The sequence below is a fragment of the Equus asinus genome, chromosome 5 (genome assembly GCF_041296235.1).
Source record: "Equus asinus isolate D_3611 breed Donkey chromosome 5, EquAss-T2T_v2, whole genome shotgun sequence".
Classification (NCBI taxonomy): domain Eukaryota; kingdom Metazoa; phylum Chordata; class Mammalia; order Perissodactyla; family Equidae; genus Equus; species Equus asinus.
Genome location: NC_091794.1, coordinates 54,235,517 through 54,256,680, shown reverse-complemented (window position 1 = coordinate 54,256,680; position 21,164 = coordinate 54,235,517). Strand labels below are relative to the sequence as shown.

The following is a 21,164-nucleotide window of genomic DNA, read 5'->3' as shown; positions in this document are numbered from 1 at the left end:
TATCTCCTTCAGGTATACAAATTATCCTTTTTAATGGAAAGAAGCTTAGAGAGATATTTAGAGGGAAATTACTTCAAGGGGCTTTTGTTGAAATATTAAAGGTATATGAACACCTTATCACACTAACTGTAACTGAAACCGTTTTACGGTATTCTCATACTCCAGTCAGTATAATGCATTGATAAGGAATACACTAAACATTTCCAGAGGTAAGGTTTGTAATATTTTAAAGCAGCAGAGCATATTTAACACACTTGGATTGTGTTGGTTCAGAGGCATAAGACTTCTCTTTTGGAAGGCTACCTTTGAGTTGAATTAAATACCCCAATCCTGGAAAGTTCTGATAGTAGCTAGTGTTCATTATTTTCCTTGGAGATGAGTCAAGAAGTAGAAAATTAACTTGCTATCCCTTATTTGTACGTATATGAGATCACAGATTTTACTTTATTGTGAAATATGAAAGAAATAGAACATTCGTAGGCAACAGAATGAGGCTTTCTTGCTTTTTTTGGTCTGCACAAAAAAGTGTAAATAAGAACATTATGCTCATCTAACAAAGAATTTGCTGACCGTTCTTGTTGCACCTAGTTGTTCTAAGTTTGCTGCAGCCTCTTCGATGCGCCTCCAGATGGCGCCCTGGTGCTCGTTCTCTCCGCCCAGCGGCCGACCAGTTGCCAGCTGCTGAGGAGAATGAGCTTGGAGCGGCAGGGCTTAACCCAGCGCGGCTCCGAGGTGAGTTGCTGAAGGACTCTGGGAGGCAGCTGCAACAGGGCATCACTCAGTGTCCAAGTATTTCCATTTCTGAGAGCAAAAGGAAGAACTTAAGCGGGCGGCAGTTGGAGTGTAAATTGCTTTGTAGTATTTAAAAGCAGCGTGGATCGTGGGCAGCTGAGCTGGTACGTGCATGAGAAACTACTGAATGGAATTGTGCTGGGTAGGAACCCGTCTGATCATTCTTTGTGTACCAAACGTTCTGTGTCCTGAATTGTGCCTACGTGTATACCCTCATTTCATTCTCACCTAGATCATGGGGGCTTGAAGTCACAATCTTTCTTTCATTTTCCAACGTGATATACTTAAAGCTTTACAGAATATTGTTTATTGATATAAATATGACCTTAGTAATGGTCTAAAGAAACACACGATAATGGCACCGTAATACTTTTATGTTTCTTTGTTAGAGAAAAAGAAAGAAAGAAAGAAAGTAAACCTAAATCATATTACCATGTAGTTTTACCAGATATGACTTTTAAAGACAATAGCCAAAAAAATATGTTTAAGTACCCTGGACTAGATAATCAATCATTTTTACCTGTAGGTGTAGACATAATCACACCTATAAAGTATGAATGATTTTCACATCTGTGTGACAGAAAGAATGTTGTGTAGCTATGAAAACACTAATGATCAAAAATACATATCTTGTGTACATACATTTTGTATGGTCTAATATGCCATGGGAATGTGTGTTGTGTATGTGTACATAATCACATGTATATGTGACCCAGATTCAGAATTATTGCACAATTATAAAAATGCTTGTGTTGGATGTGGATGGATTTTTGCACTTTCACACATAATATTTCTATCTAGATAACTTAGTATGTAGATTATCTATTGCCAAAATAATAAATCAGAATTTAAAGAATGTACTTGTTTCAGTGTTATATTTTAAATGTCCTAAGTTTCATTCAATTATGCACTTAGTTTTCTATGCTTTTAAATACTGAGGAAAGGTTGTTTTTTATATTTGGAGCATAAAATATTGGCCAAAGTGGTTATATCAAAATGGGATGCACAGATATATAAATATAGGTTCCCTGGACTTGAAGTTACTGTAGCTGGAATCCACAAGAGCTCTGACCAGGAGTTTACGTTAGAAACTAGCCAGAAATTGAAAGATTCAGAAGTTCAGAACTAAATTGGAAATAGCAGAGACTGAGATTTTACTCTTAGTATTGTTACTCTAAAACTAGCCTATAAGTTAGACTACTTATAAACTTGTATGTATTCCCTGATAACAGATGTGTGCATGAAGCAGACACTGAATTTTATGTTCTGCCATTGCACATAAGCAAATATAACACAATTCGCCTTAAGAAGTATGAATTGAGAGCTAACTGTGTAAGATAGTATGCTAAATCAAGCCTAGGATACCAAGAGAAGTTAGAAACAGTCCCTGCCCTCAAAAAGTTGCCAGTCAAGTGACTAGGATGGGCGTATTCATGAACATGAGTATACAGTAAAATACAAATCAAAATAAATGTTAGAGAGGAGAATACACAAGGCGTATATCATCTAAATGGAGGGAGAAATCTGATTTAAGGGCTTTAGTAAGGGCTTCATATTGGAAGGCACTCCTCTCGGAGGGGTGGAAAGAATGATTTTGCTGAGTGAAGATGATAATGTCCAGTCAGATATTTAGTTTGTGTTGGTACTGCCTTCATCATTGGTTTCAGATATGAGCAGTAAGGAATAATATTATAGAGGTAGGTGGGCAGTATTGGAGATGGTCTTGAATATCAGGCTGAAAATTCTGGATTTCATCATTAGTTCATTCCTGGTGCCACTAACAGTATAGGCATTCAGTACTCTTTTAGAAACACTGAGTGCTGTGCATGATAGTGAGAACCAGTATGAAGTTTTTTAAAAAAAATATAATCTATTCATTGTATACCTATCATATTTAAATGAAATTCCAAGACATGGAAGTCTTTTTCAGTATCATATCCACAGAACCTGGAAATTTCTTGAAAAATATTTATCTACCATATGAATGAATGAATGAATGGAAAATGGGCATAAGGCCAGGATTCTATGTTATTTGCATTTAGTTTTCCTAATACTCATCAATGATTGACAGCCTCAAAATTTACCAAATCTTGGGAGCTATGTCTTTATGGCTCAGGTAATGCAAAGCAAGTTCCCTAGAATAGCCACTATTGAGGTTTAATCTTACTCTGTTTTTGACCTCTTACATGAATAGTCTTGCCTTCACATTTTTAAAAGGGTTAGTAAGACAATTCTGAACTGCGTAATTATTCAGACAGAATTCACCAGTTCATCTTCATGTCTGTACAGTAGACATAGAGTGGATATGTAACGCAGTTAAACAAATAAGTTCGGGGAAACAGTGGGAGAGTTTGAGGAATGCCTTTGCACCTTGTAATATATGTTTACCTCTTTACATGAATGCTTCAAATATTTGGTTGTCTCCACTTAATTTAGGTCAAACTCTCTAGAGCCTCTATAATTCTGGGGCTGCAAAGTGGTCACTTGAGAGATCCTTTGCCATTTGCTTCCGTAGCTTTGCGGGGTACTGAGGTGGCATGCTTGGGGACCCAGCCCCCATATACGGAGGCAGTCCTTTTCTCTGTCCCTGTGTAATGACGTCTCTGTCTTTTATGGACAGCAGCAGGCAATACGTGAAGAAATTAATGAAGAAAAAATTTTTTGTCATTCGAAAGGACGATAGTAAATAAAAATAAGCAGAAATTTTAAAGGAACTTATAAATGTCGGTCACTCAACTAAATCATAAGTGAATGTACAGTGTCTTACAAATAATAAGGCCAAATAAACAATGTCATTGAACCAACAACATTAAAAAATAAACACACACCTGGAGTTTCCCCTTTTGCCCAAGAGAGACCTTTCCTCTGTAATGATGATTTATATATCTTAATTTAGTTTCATATAATTCATCTAAAAATATACAAGTTTGGAATTTCTCAGTTTAAGAATATATGTTGATGGGGTTTATATGTGTTGGTTAAACTGAGGATGCAGGATTTGTTTCACTTTGAGCTGATCTGCGCAGAGTCAGGCTTTTTCTCTCCTCAGTGTCAGTATGACAAATTTCCCCACCAGTCCTGGTCTCCGTCCTGCTGGACCTGCTGTGAGTGCTGTATTTTAGCCCACGTGAGAGGAGGTAGCAAGACATAGTGACCCAAGACTTTCACCTTATTCTAAGCCCTGGGGCATGGCGTGGCCTGGGGACTAATGGATTAGGGGAAGCATAGCTTCTTCAAATAAAGCTGGATATTCAGTTTCAGAGAAATATACTGCAGTGTGTACTGCAGGCTTTTCCCCCTAGTGGTTGACTTAAAGCTGTTGTTTCCTGTAACAGTTGAAATAGACTTTTCTTTATAGACTGGAGCTAGTTTGATCAAGATTCTCTAACTTACGTTTTTAAATACTCGTTTCAGGAGAGCATATGATTTTCTTTAACCGATCGTTTGAAAGATACAAATATAATGCCTTAGAAAAAGTACTGGGGGCTTTTCTTTGTTCTCCGGAAGACTAGGCATTCAAAAATACACAAATGCAAAATATACACAAATAATGGAAATTTTCCACTGCTGGATGCCATATTCTACTCTTTCTTAGTGTAGAAAAAGTTTTCTTCTTCCTCTGGTGTCCCGATGTCACTGTTGTCCAGAGTGAGTGTCACTGAATCAGTTTAACATGATTCTTAGCCTTTCCAATCACACTGTAAACTCCTTAAAGGAAGGAAACAATTTCTGTGCTTCCTTTGAATCTCCCTGTTACTATACTAAACACACTGCCAGCCACAAACAGCACTGAAGTTGGTTTGTTTGTTGACAATTAAATAAAGATTAAATTCTTATTTTTTTACACATTCACGTAAGTAGATGTAGTCACAGACTAGTGACTTGTAAGGGGCAAAATGGAAGACTTTCTAGAGGCTCCATATACGGGGAATGTTACGCCTGACACACCACGACAGAAGGACAAAGTTCCTTCTCCTCAAATCAACTGTTTGAAATGAAATCTGTTTTAAAAATAATATTTGAAATATGGAAATGTCTATAAAGGCACAAAACTTGCCGCCACTCGGTAAAGCTATTTACATCTGGAATAGATACCTTCTGGCACACCTGTGTCTCTGGGGTATTTTGTAACTGCAGGTAGAATATTCCAAAGTCAGAACTGCTGAAAGTTAGGGCACATCAGAAGAGTTCCTAGTAGCAAGAATTAACCTTAAGGAACCTTGGGGGCACTGATATGCTTTAGAGCTGTTCCTGGGGGGGGAAAACATGTATTTTTTTATAACGAATATATTTATGAACATATAACACTCTGCCACCCAGATACATAAAAATGAGAGTTAGTAGCAGCAGAGTTTTATTTTAGCAAGTGCTAGTAGAAAATAACAAAGGATCTGTGGCTGTATTATTAACAGGAGTGGAGAACTTCTCTTGTATCTTTGGACCAAAGGCTAACAGAAGAGCTCTTGGTTACTAAGATGTATTCTTTTCTGGTCTCGGGCTCATTAACGATGGAAGTAGGAGGGAGAGGGTATAAAGCGGCAGCTGCAGCTGTGGGCACTCAGATCATTTGTCACCTGGCATGAAGTTAGTGTTGGCAGCTCCAGAGTTCCAGCACAGAACACAAGGAAGCAAATGCCAACTGCGTGTTGTTCCTCACCGGCTTGCCGGCTCACTCCGAACTCATTCTTCAGATCTCTGCTGTGGTGCTGGCTTCCTCCAGGTAGCTTTGCCCCAATCTCTCTAGAATACTCTTGGCACCTTTCTCTCTGCCGTTATGGCCTCATATTCTCATCCTTGCGTTCACACTTACTGCTTGAAGATCTGCCTGCCCTCCTCACTAGACTAAAGGCAAGAGCTGAGTCTTGCCCAATATTGCTCAGTGTCTGTGTCTAGTTTACAAAAGGTTTGTGAATATTTATGAATATTGTCTGTTGCATGATGGTTTAATGACTATGCATGGGCTTTGATGTCAGTAAAAGTTCCGTTTGACTCTCAGTGCCACTTATAAGGTGAGAAGTAAATAAACTCTGTTTCAGTGCCTTCATCCACTATCTGGGGCAATTGTATACATGCCTCTTGAAGGTGGTTGTTAAGGTTAAAAATAATACCTATTATTATTATTATACTATGATCATTTTCTCATGGGCTTTCTAAATATTAACTGAGCTAATCCTCAAACAAAAAAATACCTTATCCAGTCAGTACTATTATCATTCTATTTTATGTAAGAAATAGAGGCACAGAAATTAAGTTACTTGCCAAAAGTCACAGAGAGAAGAATAATGAACGTAAAAGGCCTAAAACAGTGCCTAGGAGAGAGTAGACTCGTACCAAATGCTGGGATGGGGATACTGCGATTTTCTGTTGGGAAGGCTGATTCCCATGTAAATGAGAAATTACCCCACACCGTTAAGAACAGTTTGTTCCCTGACTTCAGAGCCTTCTGTTGCAGATATTTTCGTAGAATTCCAGTGGAAGCCAAATATGGTCAGAGAAAAACTTCTAATGTGTGTAATCTGAGAGGATCTTTATCTTTCACTGCGCATTTTACAATGTTGGGTATAATAGAAACTGAAGAAACCCTTGTAGGAAACAAATACATTCCTGTTATGGATCTCAGAATAAAAAGAAGCAAATGATAGCATGGCCCATTTTAATACTTTGCAGCATTCTTTATTTGTTTTGTTTTATTTGTAAATGTTTTATTTATAAATTATTTTATTTTATTTGATGTTTACTTTTTCTCACTATAAAATGTACACATAATTTTGTAGAAAATGTGTAAAACACAGACAAACTACAAAGAAGAAAACAAAAGTAAGACATAATTACTCAACCCAGAGATAACAACTATTAACACTTTGGCATATTTCCTTTCTATCTTTTGATGCCTTTGCATGTACATACGTTCATATACACACATGCATTTGCACACACATATTTTAATTTAAAATCGTGTAATAAATGTAATTTCATGTCCTGTTTTGTGTCTATTATTTTATTATGTCATTAGCAGTTCTTTAAAAATTGTAATTTTAGTGACTGCATATTATTACACTGTGTGGCTGTATCATAATTTTATTTAACAATTTTGCTTTTGTTTAATATCTCCAAATTTTGGAAATTCTCCTATTCTTTCCAATTTTAACCTTGATAAACAGACCTGATATAGTGCTTTACATAACAGATGTACCTCCTAAATAATCATATTTAGATCACTAATTAACATCTAATAATAAGGTTGTTAAAGGAGGGAATGTGTTTCTTCTCAGAAGTAAAGAGGCCAAAAGAACCATTTTAAAATGGCTTCACGCTTAAGGAAATTACAAAGAAAAAACAGAGTTGCAAATGGAAATGGATTAATATCTTTTGAGTGACCATGATATGCTGTGACCTACGAAGGTCAGCATTATAATCACCATTTTACCTTGGTTATCTGGGGCTCAAAGAGGTTGAATGACACTATCAGGGTGCTTTAGTAGCACTGCCAAGATTCAAATATAAGTCTCACCTCTAGGCCCGTTATCTCTTTCATCCCACCATGCAGTCCACACAGCATGCTGGCGGCACTCATAGCTCGACATGATATTTCATTTTTTTGAGCTTCAGTTTCCTCTTGTGTAAAACAGAAACAGTAATTCTCACTGCACAGGGTTTTTGTGAAGATCAATTTGAATATTATATAGAGACTGAGATCCTAAGGAATATGTCCTAGGACTCAGTGTTAACACTGAGGTTGATAGATATGTCACTCTCTCACACTGATAGGGTTTGCAAGTCCCCTGGGAGTTGAGGGACTGGCAGGAGGCTTGTTAACAATCCAAATTCCCAGACATGAAGCTAAGAGATTCAGAATCTGAGGTGGGTCATTGCCTTTGTTTTTAACAATTTCCCTTGGTGATTTTGATGATATATTAAATGGCAACCAGAGATACAGACAACCAGAAAAATGAGGCTGAAGGGAGGATGAGAAGTTTAAGATGACACACAGAAATTTGGCAGTCGTTGGATATTGGTTGGAAGTGGACTGAGCCTGTGCTTCCCCTCCCCTCCTCCTGTGGGAGAGCTTGGCTGGAAACTACCTAAACTAAAAACTCTGCTTTGAATTTTTGATTTGACTTTTTTTAAGTGAGACATCATAGGATTAGCTTCTACCTTCTTTTCCTTTAGATTTTTCCAGCCTTCCATACTGGATATTAGTTGATGAAATTGACCTTGCCTACTACATAAGGAGCTCCTGGAGGACAGGGTCCCTGCGTCATTTAAAGAGAGTTCTCAAGAACCAGTTTTTGAGTGAATTACTTTTCAACTCCTACTTTCAATATTTTTAGTACTTGACAGAAACATTTTATAACTTTAAAAAAGTTCTCTATGGTAAATGTATACTACTAATTCTTTAAAATGATACCAAAGGTTTTAGGATATTTGCTTTTTTTGTGTCTTGAGTATTTGATGTGATTTACTTAAGAGGATATGAAGAAAACATTTTTAATATCTAACACCAATATTCTCCAAAACTGTTTTTCTCAGCAATTAGTAAACTGCCTGACATTAATTTCTTTAAAATTATTATTGAAGGTATTGAATTCCTTGCTGTATCTTCAGCTACGGAAAAATTTTCAGTTGCGCCTACTAATTTTATGGATCTGTTACGGAATGATAAACTTAATGGAAGCTAGATATTTGACTGATAGGAAAGTGACATTCCTAGTTTATTACTAGGCTTTATCTGGTTAAATATAACCTATAGGTTCTCTATAGTTGTATTTTTGAATTGGCCCTTAGCATATAATCTTAAAATCTTAGAAAGCTAAAGAAGAGCTTGAGCAGTGATTTTCGGGATGAAATGGGAATCTCTACAATTTCAAAGCACTTTCAAAGAAGCTATGTTATAACTTCTCTTGCTAATCCATTACCATGTGCAGTTACCTGCATTGTTGTGAAATTCTTAGTTAAGGGTTAGTTAAACCCTTTCTGAAATCTCCCCTGCTGCTATATAAGCCCACATGTTCTTGCTTGATCTTACTGGAGACTGAGAAAAGCTGATCACTGTCCTTTTAATGCGTGCTATTTAGATACTGGAAGGTTATTATCAAAATCTTCCTCAGCAAATATTGCAGACAAGTTACCTCCCTAGCCTGTGCATTCTGATGTTTTCCTTCTTCAGAGGGTCCAGAGCAGCTGCTGCATCTTCACCTTCAGGGAGCTGCAAGAGGGGCTTTTTCAGGCCTCCCTGCTTTCTTCTTCTTTTTTTGTTTTTCTCCCCAAAGTACCAGTACATAGCTGTATATCTTAGCTGGAAGTGCTTCTAGTTCTTTTATGTGGGACGTTGCCACAGCATGGCTTGATGAGGGATGTGTGGGTCTGTGTCCAGGATCTGAACGGGCAAACCCTGGGCCCCCAAAGTGAGTGTGAGAACTTAACCACGATGCCACAGGGCCAGCCCTTTTCCCTGCCTTCTTATTTCTAGCTTGTAAAATCACTTTCTCAGGGCCGGCCCGGTGGTGCAGCGGTTAAGTGCGCACGTTCCACTTTGGCGGCCCGGAGTTCACCAGTTCAGATCCCGGGTGCAGACATGGCAAAGCTTGGCAAGCCATGCTGTGGTAGGCGTCCCACATATAAAGTGGAGGAAGATAGGCATGGATGTGAGCTCAGGGCCAGTCTTCCTCAGTAAAAAGAGGAGGATTGGCAGCAGTTAGCTTAGGGCTAATCTTCTTCAATAAATAAATAAATAAATAAAATAAAATCACTTTCTCTGGTTGTGGTTTTATCTAAATTCTCTTTTAGCTGTAATTTCTTGACCTTTTCCACTTGCCTTCTCACCTTCCACAGTTGATCAGCCACATACAGAAAACAAACAAATGGTGGCTGAATCCTAAAAAGGCACTTTACAGTATGATTTTATGTATTCATGATTTTGTATGCAAATTTCAGGCACCTATCATCATTGTCCTTTAGGCATGTAGTATTCATATGCAGAGCTTTGTGCCAAACATTAAATGGGTTTATAAATAATGCAAACGAATAACCTTGCCCTTGAGATACGTAGGCAACAGTGACAATAACATTACTACCCATTTGCTGTGCATTGAATCCTGATGACAGTCCTGATGGGAGGTAATATTTATGAATATACCTGGGAAAAAAACCCAAAAAGACCAGGATTGTCTGACTAAATGATCATGCCAATCGTTTCACCTAGTTCCTGAGAAATGACTTTTCGTCAAAGTAAAGACCTCTTCTATCCTTTAGCTTAGAAATTTACCCTATCTCTGTTCTTTTTATATATCCTCAATAACAATATAGTTTCGTACTACACAGTTCTAGTTACCAAAATTTCTGGGTATTTTTCATTCTTATCATTGTGCAAAGTACCTTCTATTCTGGCATGTTTATGGGTTTTTCAGTTTGCTAAGGTTCCTAGAGTCTCGTTAATTGCCACTTTCTACGTGAAATCTTCTAGCCAGTGTCAAAGGGAGCTTATTATGTGGACATCTCACATACAGGAAATGAGATTCACTACAGACTAGCTTTGTCAAATTTGTACCCATTTATTAAAATAAAAATTAAAATTTGGGGGTAAAATTCATTGTAACAAATTATTCTGATGTATGCTTATGATTTTGAAGGTCAATTTCAAAGACGCTTTTCATATGTACCATCATAGTTTTTAGAGTACATCTTTTTAAGCTTTGTGGATATATTTCTTAGGTTACTTCACTGTTGCATGTTGAAATTGTTCTGTAAAATAAAAGTGGAGAGTCACCCCAGCCTTTGTCATTACTGCAAGATTGGGCAAATTACAAATGGCCAAAGAAATAATGTATTGAGTTTGTGAGATATGAAAAACTCCACCAATAAGAAAAGGATACTGTTTAGCTGATTTGATGATCCACATAACATTGAGGAGAATATGAAAAATCTAGGTTTGTATAATTATTAGGCTAGATATCAGAAAATGATACTTTGAAAATTGCTCTGCAATTTTTAACTTTCATTTACTGCTGATAAGCAAACTGCAGAGCTTGAGAAATTGCTCTGTTTAATTTTGCCTAAAACTCTACTTAAACAGATCAATTACTGATTTGGGTTTTATTATAAAAAGTATTGTTGAGGAAATTTCCTGTATGGCCCTTAGGGAATGAAGTGTTCCAAAATTGTTGTTGTGGAATGGTTTCTTAGGATCTGATAACAAATTAAATTATATCGAAACTAATTTATTACAAAGATAAATGTGGAATGCAGGAGACTAATAGAAATAAAAGAATTTCAGCCAATAAAACTCCAGGAAATATGCTTTCTTCAAAAAGCTGCGATGATGACACAGATATCTTAATTGATGTCTGGAGCTTCATTTTGATAGAGTAGTCTACTTACGACCCAAAATGTCAGCAATGTATGCATGAAGGCTCATTTTCAGGTATTAAATCTGAATGTAATTCATCAAATTATGTGGTTAAAGGCAGATAAAGGCCTGGGAAATAGCAGAAGGGCCTTTATCCCCTGCCACATTTTTATTTTATTATTTTGTTTTTATTTCTATGCAACACCTTCTCCTGTCTTCTCTGCTTGTCTGCTCCATCCCACACCTGGAAGAGTTTGGAAAGAGATCCCTGAGTTAAGAGCTCCACTAAGATTAGAACGCTGTGAAAATCAGGTGATCGTGGTGGGATAGGGGCGGCATCTTAAAGCGGCTATTTGTGTTCCAAAATACAGGCATCTGCACCTGCAAGAAGACTTTTGCCATCACAGTCAACTCTTAATTATTTAGAGAACTCTCCGCTTTAGAGAGACTTGGCTGTAACCCCAGACCTGCTTCCCTGCAACACCTAACTTTGTTTTTGGCTGCCAGCAGCATAGTCTACTTAGGAAGGGCTCAGCTTCAAGACAGAGGAGGAGACTGTTTGTGAACCAGTGTGTGACAGTATAGAGGAGTCCAGATTCCAAAGGCAAATATAAAGGGTTCGGGCGTACTGTTTTGCGCACCACAAAACATGCCTCTTTTTTCCACCATATTAAAAGAGATTTTGAGATTTGTGTTACCTGTAATATATTTCAATACAGTGCATACTTGAATATATTTTATGAGGTCTCCCTTAGCTTCATGCTTAACATTTAACCATCTGTACGTCCAGTCATCTCACCCTGCCTACACACATTAGAGAGTCAAATATTTGTTTTCCTTTCAATACTACCCTCAAAGGACTATTACATTTTTAACCTTCCCTGAAGAAATTTTAATACTCCATAAAAAGAAAATGTAACATACACAGTGGGAGAATATAACATGTGCTGGCATTTTGGATTCCTGATCTTTGGAAGTATTTATTCATAAAATGTAAATATTTAAAAAATATCACAGAGCAAACTATAAATACCTTCTCGTGTCTTTCTTTTGCTACCAAATATATAAAACAGCTGTAATCACTATGGTAGGGAAGAGACCATTTTACATTTCCTGTTCCTGATATATTCTAAGAAGGTCTACTCAAAGCCTTATCAGAAACAAGATACTAGATGTTCATATAAAGTTAGCAATACAATGGGACATATTTAATGCGAACACTGCTGTCTCCTCCATCCCTAAGTGAAAAATATTAGAGGTATGGAATCTCAGTATTTAAGAAGGACATTAAAAGTATTATAATCTAGCATCCACAGGGAGGAGGTAGTGGTAGGGGATGAAAGTGTTGAGAGAACTTGGGGCCAGACTGTTTAGCACCTTCCCTGTCAATTCAGAATTTGAACTTTATTCATTGGACCCTGGAGGCTTACTTGTGGTTTCTGCGTGGGCTAATAGGACTATTGCCTTTGTGTTTTATAAGGCAATGTGGCAACAATGTGAAAGATGAATTAGAGCAAACATCTTGTTGGCATAGAGTGTGAGACTGAGCTAAGTCAGTGGCAGTATTGATGGAAAGGAGGGGAAGATTTAGAAAGGCACTTTAGAAGTAGATCAAAGATGAGGGAAAGAGAGGAGTTAAGGATGACTGACATTTCTAGCTCATGTGATTGGGTAGCTAATGATGTCATTAATCATAATAGGGAATAGTAAGTAAGCTTTATTGAGGGGAGACTTCAGATTTTAAGGGAAAAGTAGGATAGTGGAGTGGAGATAATGAGTTGAGAGTTAGTCCTGCTGAGTTTGTAACCTGTTGGACATGCATGTAGAACAATGTTTCTTAACCTTGGTACTATTGATGTTTGGTGCTGGATAGTTCTTTGTTGTAGGGGGGCTGCCTTGTGCATTTTGGGATGTTTAGCAATATCCCTGGCCTGTACCCACCCCTCTCAGGTTGTGCCAACCAAAAATGTCCCAAGACTTTTCCAAGTGTTCTCTGAGGCAAGGACAAAATCGCCTCCAGTAGAGAACCACTGATAGAGAGACAACAAGGAGGGTGGGATAACTGAGTGTCTAGAATTTAGGATACAGATGAGACTTGAAATCAATATTTAGAATCATTAATAGTGGCAATTTAAGCAATGCGAATAGATGAGACTGTGTGGGGAGGAGTGTAGATGATTATATAGTTATCTGATTTTTGCTTGAACAGTTCCAGAGACTGAAAATTCTTAAAGTCATGAGGTAGATTGGGACAGCCCATTCTATTTTTAGATACTTTAAACTGTTTTATATTATTATTTTTATATATTGTTACATATTGAGCCAAATTCCTTGTATTGAGCCAAAATTAATCTTTTCATAACTATCATTCTTTAGTCCTGCAATTTTGTGATGTATAAGAAATATATAAATTTGGTCATTTAGATGACAAAATATATTTCTCATATATATTTGGTCTTCATCCACAGTTCCTGGCTCACAGTTCCCAAAAACCTTGGAATTTCCTGAGCAGTAAGAATAATGGGAGCATCTTTTGTTGTAATATTTGGTTGCTTGTCCTTGGTTCCTGGAAAAATGCTTGAGAGCCCTAAAAGTGAAATGGATGTCTTGTTATTCATAACAAACCCATTTTACCACAACTGGGTTTATGTTAATGAAAGTGACTTTTGGAAAGAACCTAAAGATGGGGGCTGGCTCCTAGGGGAACCCACCATAAATAGAGGGTTGTAACTTTCAGTCCCACCCCCTGATTTCCAGGGAGGGGAGAGGTGCTAGATGTTGAATCAATCACCAATGACCAATGAGGTAATCAACCATGCCCATGTAATGAAGCCTCCATAAAAATCCAAAAGGAAAGTGTTCATAGAGCTTCCAGGTTGGGGAAACAGAACCCTTCCATGTGCCACCATGCTGGACCACAAGCTCCCTGAGGACAGAGTTCCTTTGTTCGGGACCTTGCCATATATATCTTTCATCCCTCTGTTGATTCATATCTTTTGTAATAAATTGGTAATCTAGGGAGTAAATGGGTTTCCTGAGTTCTGTGAGCCCTTCTAGAAAACTAATGGAACCAAAAGTGGGGGTCATGGGAACCTTTGCTTTATAGCCATTCTGTCAGAAGTACAGATAACAACCTGGACTTGCAGTTGACATGCTGAGTTGGAGGGAGTTGTTGAAATCTCCAATTTGCAGCCAGTCGAGTCAGAAGCACAGGTAACCAGACTTGTGATTGGCATCTGAATGGAGGGCAATCTTGTGGGACTGAGTCCCTAACCTGTGGAATCTGATGCTATCTCCAAGTAGATAGTGTCAGAATTGAGTTGAATTGTATGACACCCAGCTGGTGTCCCGAGAATTGCTTGTTGATATAGGGAAACTTCCCCCCAACAACACTCATTGGAACTGGTATCAGAACCTATTTAGGTCCTAATTTTGCTTTCACAGAACACAAAACAAGTCTATTAGGACAAGTCAAGTTAATTTTCCTAAATCCCTCCACATATTTTAATACAGCTATTGAATTAATTTCTAGAATTAACTATAATTGTCTCCTGGCTAAATATCCTTAATATCTTCAGCTCTCTTTGTGTGTTATATTTTGAGATTTTTTTGCAACATAAGCACTCTCTATGAAATGGTGACCATTTGAAATATCCTTCTTAAGGTACAGAACAGAGAACCGAACAAACTCCACATTTGATCTGAACAGTTTAAATGAAAATAACTGTTCAGTTTTCTGGTTTTTGACATAGTATTTTTATTAAAACATCAAAAATTACATTAGCTTTATTGTCAGTCACGTTATACCATTGTCTCTTTCTTTGTTTCTATTTTGCATGAACTTTCTGTTAAATTACATTTCATATCATATACTACTGATTTTTTTCGTTTCTAACTCAAGCATGGAAATTTATATTCATCCTTTTACAAATGCGCTCTTCTTTCATTTAAGCCCATCATTTCAACCTGCCTGATCCTTTTGGATTATGATTTCATCATCCAACATGTTTATTATTTCTCCCAGTTTCATGCCATCTGCACAGTTGATCAGAATATCCCACAGACACGTTTATCCAAATCATTAATAAAAACGTGAGTAGGCTAAGTTCAGAGTTAATGGGATTATATAGTGCTGTGGATATTCTCTTTAGTGTTTTTCACCTATGTTTTTTTAAAGGTCTCTTTATTTTCATGGAATACTATAGAAATGAGGCTTATGGATAAAGATTATGCTCCACCTTTCCCAGACAAAACTTTCAAATGTAACTCTTCTGTAAGAAATAGTGAAGTAAATTATGTTCCATCTATAGAATGGAATTGAATAGTATCACAGGGAAAATGATTTTATTAAGTAATAAAATAATGTTAAGTGATAAAAGTAGGGTACAAATTTGAATGCAAAATATGACATCACTATAGATAGATAAAAGTAGATAGAAATATAGACCTAGCTCTAGCTATAGATATAGAGAACACCAGAATCTTAATGATAATTGCCTCTTAAGTGGCAATTTTAGAGGCATTAAAATTGATGTGATTGATGCTTTTCTTATTACTATTTTGTAGTCTCAGATGTTGTATAATGAATTTGTCACCTTTATATGCAGAAAATAAATGTTAAAATATGCTTCTATATTATATAATTTTGAATCAACAAAACCACAAACAAAATCTGAGGGAAAGTGCATGCACCTCTGATGACCAGGAATTGTGGAAAAGATTTGACGTTTAGTGATAGGAGAAACCTTTCCAAGGAAGCCACAGGTTTTCAGTATTCCCTAAGAAGAAGGGGAGCTGGAGGTGCACCACATTTCCCATCACCCACACTCTGCCCCTACCGACAGATCTCTTAAGAGATGAGGATGTGGCTGGTTAGGCCAGAAGAAGCTGTCAGATGGGGAAACAAACCTGCCTGTCTTTCTTAAGAAGGTTGTTATAAAGATCAAATGTGTTGATAAATGTGAAAATTTGTATGTAAAAATACTAGAAGTCCTAGTCAAGGGTAAGTTATTGATGAGAAGGAGTTTAAGTAGTAATTACCTTAATCTGAATGAGTATTGTGCTTCATAAATATGTACTAGAGATGTTTGACACCCTTCAGGATAAGTTCCTTGAAGAAAGGTACCATATGCTATTAATCTACTTATCTCCCAAGACCTAACATGTTACCTTACACTTATGAGTACATATCTTATGCATGGATAGAGGATGAATCACATTACTGGAAATATTTGCAAAATAGTAATATTTTTTGTTAATGTAAGAGAAATGGAATAATAAATAGTGTTATTATAAATTATCAAGTACTAACAGTGTCATTCTGCCATCTTGGTGAAGCAGATGATCGATTAATATTATTGCTGAGGGATAAACAGCATTTGATTTCCTCCTCTTTCTACTTCCTAATTTTAGTCACTCACTGAGATTTTGTTCTTGGTCCTATTCTCTATTTATATCTTTATAATTTTTATTGCATCCATTGATGTGGTCTGAAATATCTTCTCAGGGCTGATATATCTTAAATCAGTCTTGTCTTTTTCCAGTTCTGCATTTCTGACTCTTTGCTAACCATCTCTTCTGGTTATCTTCATATCTACTCAAATTCAACATATATAAAACCTAACAAGATTCACAGCCTTGTGCTGACCACCCATCCTGCAAAATACACATACAACACGCCCACTCCTTTAGGTGTCTTTTCTGTTAAGGACATTAATCTTTTCTAGTCATGTATGCTAGAGTCCTTGTTCTTCCTGATCCCCTTTCTCCATACTTTATCCCCATCATAGCAAAAAAGTTTTCAAATCTTAATGCTTTCATCTCTAATGATACCTTTAGAATCCATCTTCTTTCTTATTTACTTCCAAGATCAATTTCAGGCCTTCATAATCAATCATTTGACCATCATAACACTCTCTTCTAGCTGTCAAATCAGAGCAACTCTTGTTTTACTTCTTCTCAGTTCAAAATCCTTTAACGTCTACCCCTTTACCTACTAATTTTAATTATATTATTAAGGTTCCATGAATATCACTTGAGAGGGATAGCCTTGGGGAAACGTTAACTTAATTATTCAAGATATTCTAAACCTTAACCTTATATAGTGTGTTTGATATCATAATTCTGAGGTTCTACCCCAAACTGATGTTTGCCTTTCTTTTCCATATAAGACTCCTTGAGTATTATCCCCACTGAAAGAAGGAAGCAGGTGTTCACGTGAGGGAAGTTGGATTTGGATTTCAAACTCTTGGGCACAGAATGGAAGACCTACGTCCACTAGTATAGAATGAAGAGGTGACTTGGCTTCAACACTCAGGTAGTATCAGGTAATCTTTTGAATGACGTCAAATGGCTGCAAGCCTCAGCTCTTTTGTCTATGGTCCTGTTCAGGATGGTACTAAGGAAAGCCATTTGAGTCTGTCTTACATGTATTTTACCTTCCTACTGCCCTACCTTGACTATCATTTAACAAAAAATGAGGAATGAAGTGGGGTAAAATTAGAAATATTTAATGGAATAAGGAAGTCCTGAAAAGAGTCTCAAAAGAGGGAAAGAATGCTCTTTCTTAGAGAAGTTTAGCAAGAAACTTCTATTCAGAGAGAACTGTATGTTGGGTGACTCTGTAACCGGAAATGGTGAGTCAGGGGCAGGTTGACTAAAGAACAAGACTTAAGCTGGTCTAAATGGGATGAAAAGACTTAATGCCAAGTTATAAAGAAGGCTATGAAGCAGCAGATTAGTAGAAAAATAATTTTGCTCTTGATCCAAATACATTAATTTCGTTTCACCTGTCATATGTCACATTTAAAGGAGGAAAAGCAGTTTGTGGATGTGAAAACAGTGTTTTCATTTTTAAGTATGCCCAAAGAAAATGCTGACAAAAGAAACAAAGACGATGTTTTGTTTTTGTTTTCTTTTTTTTTTTTTTGTAATGAACCCTGCAGACCTTCAGATAGATTTTAGGGATCAATATTTGATCCACATTATTGTCTTTAAAAGCCCAAAGTGCTAAAACTATTAAGTCATTTATCTATGCATTTCTAATTATTTTAAAGAAAAAGGCTGCATCACACATTAAATGTTAAAGAAAATTTGTTCAAAATAAGTAAATGGAAAATTGCCAAAGATATTTTCTTTTTTTTTGCAGGGAAAGATTCACCCTGAGCTAACATCTGTTGCCAATCTTCCTCTTTTTTTCTTTTCTCCCCAAAGCACCAGCATATAGTTGTACATCTGAGTTGTAGGTCATTCTAGTTCTTCTACATGAGCTGCTGCCACAGCATGGCAACTGACAGATGGTGGTGTGGTTCCGCAACCGGGAAGCAAACCTGGGCCGCCAAGTAGTGAGTGCTGAAATTTAACCACTAGGTCATCAGGGCTGCCTCCAAAGACATTTTATTTATAATTTGGGAGATGATAGAGGTAGATAATACTAAACTTTAGGCATATTATTGTTGCAAACAAAAAGCTGTTTTACAATGTTTATCTAAAGCAGATATTAGTGTGGTAAATAATTTTAAACATTCCATTTAAGAATTGTCTTTGAGATTTTTCTGGACTCTTACTCCATTTAATGGAAAAATCAGATTCTGGGAATTAAAGATTTTGGCTATATTCTATCCATCCTATGCCTTGATCTCAATTTTCTTGAGTTGTGGAGAGAGTTAAAGTGCCTACTAGTATCTGGTATATAGAGTTAAGAGTTTAAAATGATTACCGTTTCTTACTCTACCTCTTATATCCTTCATCCTACTTTTCAATTCTTCAAGAACTAGTCCTTATCAAGATATGATCTGGGAATGGTTTAGCTATAAGCCCTTCAAGGTGTAATCTGCATATATAACAAAGACCATGCAGATTTAAAGCCACTCCAGCTAATAGTCTACCTTTACTGTACTTAGAAAATGAGCTCTCATTCTTCCTGAGACCATTTCTTCAGGAGTAGTCAATCTCAGGTTTGAAACAAATAGAAAACGCCAGTCAGGGTAGATAAGGAAAGAGTTTTTGTAACCCTGAGATGAAATTCTCCGCCAAGGAATTCTGTCTGTGCTCTGTTTGGGGATAAGGGTTGAAGGGAGGCCTCAGTGATTCAGCTGTCTTACTTGTCCCAATGCCCCCTTATAAAATTCAACAAATCAAAGTTAAGCAGAAGTTGTCATTTACTAATTTTGTTTTATTTTAATATCCCTGAAGTGTTGAGAGAAAACACCAGAAGAGAATTGGACATTTATTGTGGAAACTATTGACATTCTCCTTAGTTGTTGAATATAAGATGAAGGGGTGAGCCACAGAGCAGGGATAGACAGGATAAAAAAGACATGTGTCTTATAGAAATATCAGAGGTCTCCTCAGTAGAGACCACCAGAGCCTGCTAACACGTTGCTGAAAATGATATGGCAATTTCAATAACTTCTTTTCTCCTTCTTATTCTTCTCCTTTCCTTTTTAATTGTTTAACTTTTTAAAGACATTTTTAAAATGAGTTTTAGGTTCACAGTAAAATTGAGCAGCAGGTACAGAGACTTTTCATAAACCCCTTGCTCTCACACATGCATAGCCTCCCCCATTATCAGTATCCTCTACCAGAGTGGTACATTTGTTACAACTGATAAACTTACATTGCCACATCATAATCACCCAAAGTCTGTAGTTTATTCTAGGGCTCACTCTTGTTGTTGTACATTCTATGGGTTTGGGCAAATGCATAATGACATGTATCCATCATTATGGTATCATCCAGAGTAGTTTCACTGCTTTAAAATTCCTCTATGTCCTGCCTATTCCTTCCTCTCCCAAACCCAAGTCCCTGGCAAGCACTGATCTTTTTACTGTCTTCCTAGTTTTGCCGTTTCCAAAATGTCATATAGTTGGAATCATACAATTTGTAGCCTTTTCAGATTAGCTTCTCTCACTTAGTAATATGCATTTAAGGTTCCTCTGTGTCTTTTCATGGTTTGGTAACCCATTTCTTTTTAGTGATGATTAATATTCTATCGTCTGTGTGTACCACAGTTTATCCATTCACCTACTGAAAGACATCTTGGTTGCCTCCAAATTTTAGCAATTATGAATAGGGAGACTATAGATATCTGTGTGCAGGTTTTTGTGTGGACATGCGTTTTCAACTCCTTGGGATAAACACCAAGGAGTGCAATTGGTGCATTGTATGATAAGAGTATGTTTAGTTTTCTAAGAAACTGCCAAACTGTCTTCTAAAGTCCTCACTAGCATTTGTTATTGTCAGTGTTGCAATTCTGGCCATTCTAGTAGGTGTGTAGTGGTATCTCGTTGTTTTAATTTGCATTTTCCTCTGGTATATGATGTGGAGCATCTTTTCATGTGATTATTTGTCATCTATATGTCTTCTTTGGTGAGGTGTCTGTTAAGATCTTTGGTCTATTTTTCAATTGGGTTGTTTATGTTCTTATTGTTTAGTTTTCAAAGTTGTTTGTATAATTAGGGTAACAGTCCTTTATCAGATGTTTCTTTCTGAAATATTTTCTCTAAGCCTGTGGCTTGTTTTCTCATTCTCTTGACATTGTCTTTTGTAAAGTTTTTTTATTTTAATGAAGTTCAGCTTATCAATTATTTCTTTCATGGATTGTGCCTTTGGTATCGTATCTGAAAAGTCATTGTCATAACAAAGGTCATCTGGGTTTTTCACTCTGTTGTTTTCTAGTTTTATAGTTTTGTGTTTCACATTTGGGTATATGAGTTAATTTTGTGAAGGCTGTATGATCTCTGTCTTGATTTATTTTTTTGCATGTGAATGTCCTGTTGTTCCAGAATTGTTTGTTGAAAAGACTATCTTTGCTCCATTGTATTGCTTTTGCTCCTTTTTAAAAAATAAGTTGACTATATGTATATGGATTTGTTTCTGAGCTCTCTGTTCTATTCCATTGATCTATTTGTCTGTTCTTTCAGTAATATGACAGTTTTGATCACTGTAGCTTTATTCTAAGTTTTTATGTCAAATAGTGTTAGTCCTCCAACTTTGTTCTTCCCTTTCAATATTGAGTTGGCTGTTT

The 21,164-nt window shown here is 36.7% G+C and overlaps 1 long non-coding RNA gene across 1 annotated transcript in view; it reads left to right on the top strand.

Annotated features, from left to right (window-relative positions):
- Positions 1 to 700: 700 nt before the first annotated feature.
- The window catches only part of LOC123285960 (uncharacterized), a 296,087-nt gene continuing 275,623 nt past the window's right edge, over positions 701 to 21,164 (top strand). Inside the window, exon 1 of the long non-coding RNA XR_011503750.1 lies at positions 701 to 896. This is a non-coding gene — a long non-coding RNA (uncharacterized lncRNA). The remainder of the gene's footprint in view (positions 897 to 21,164) is intronic.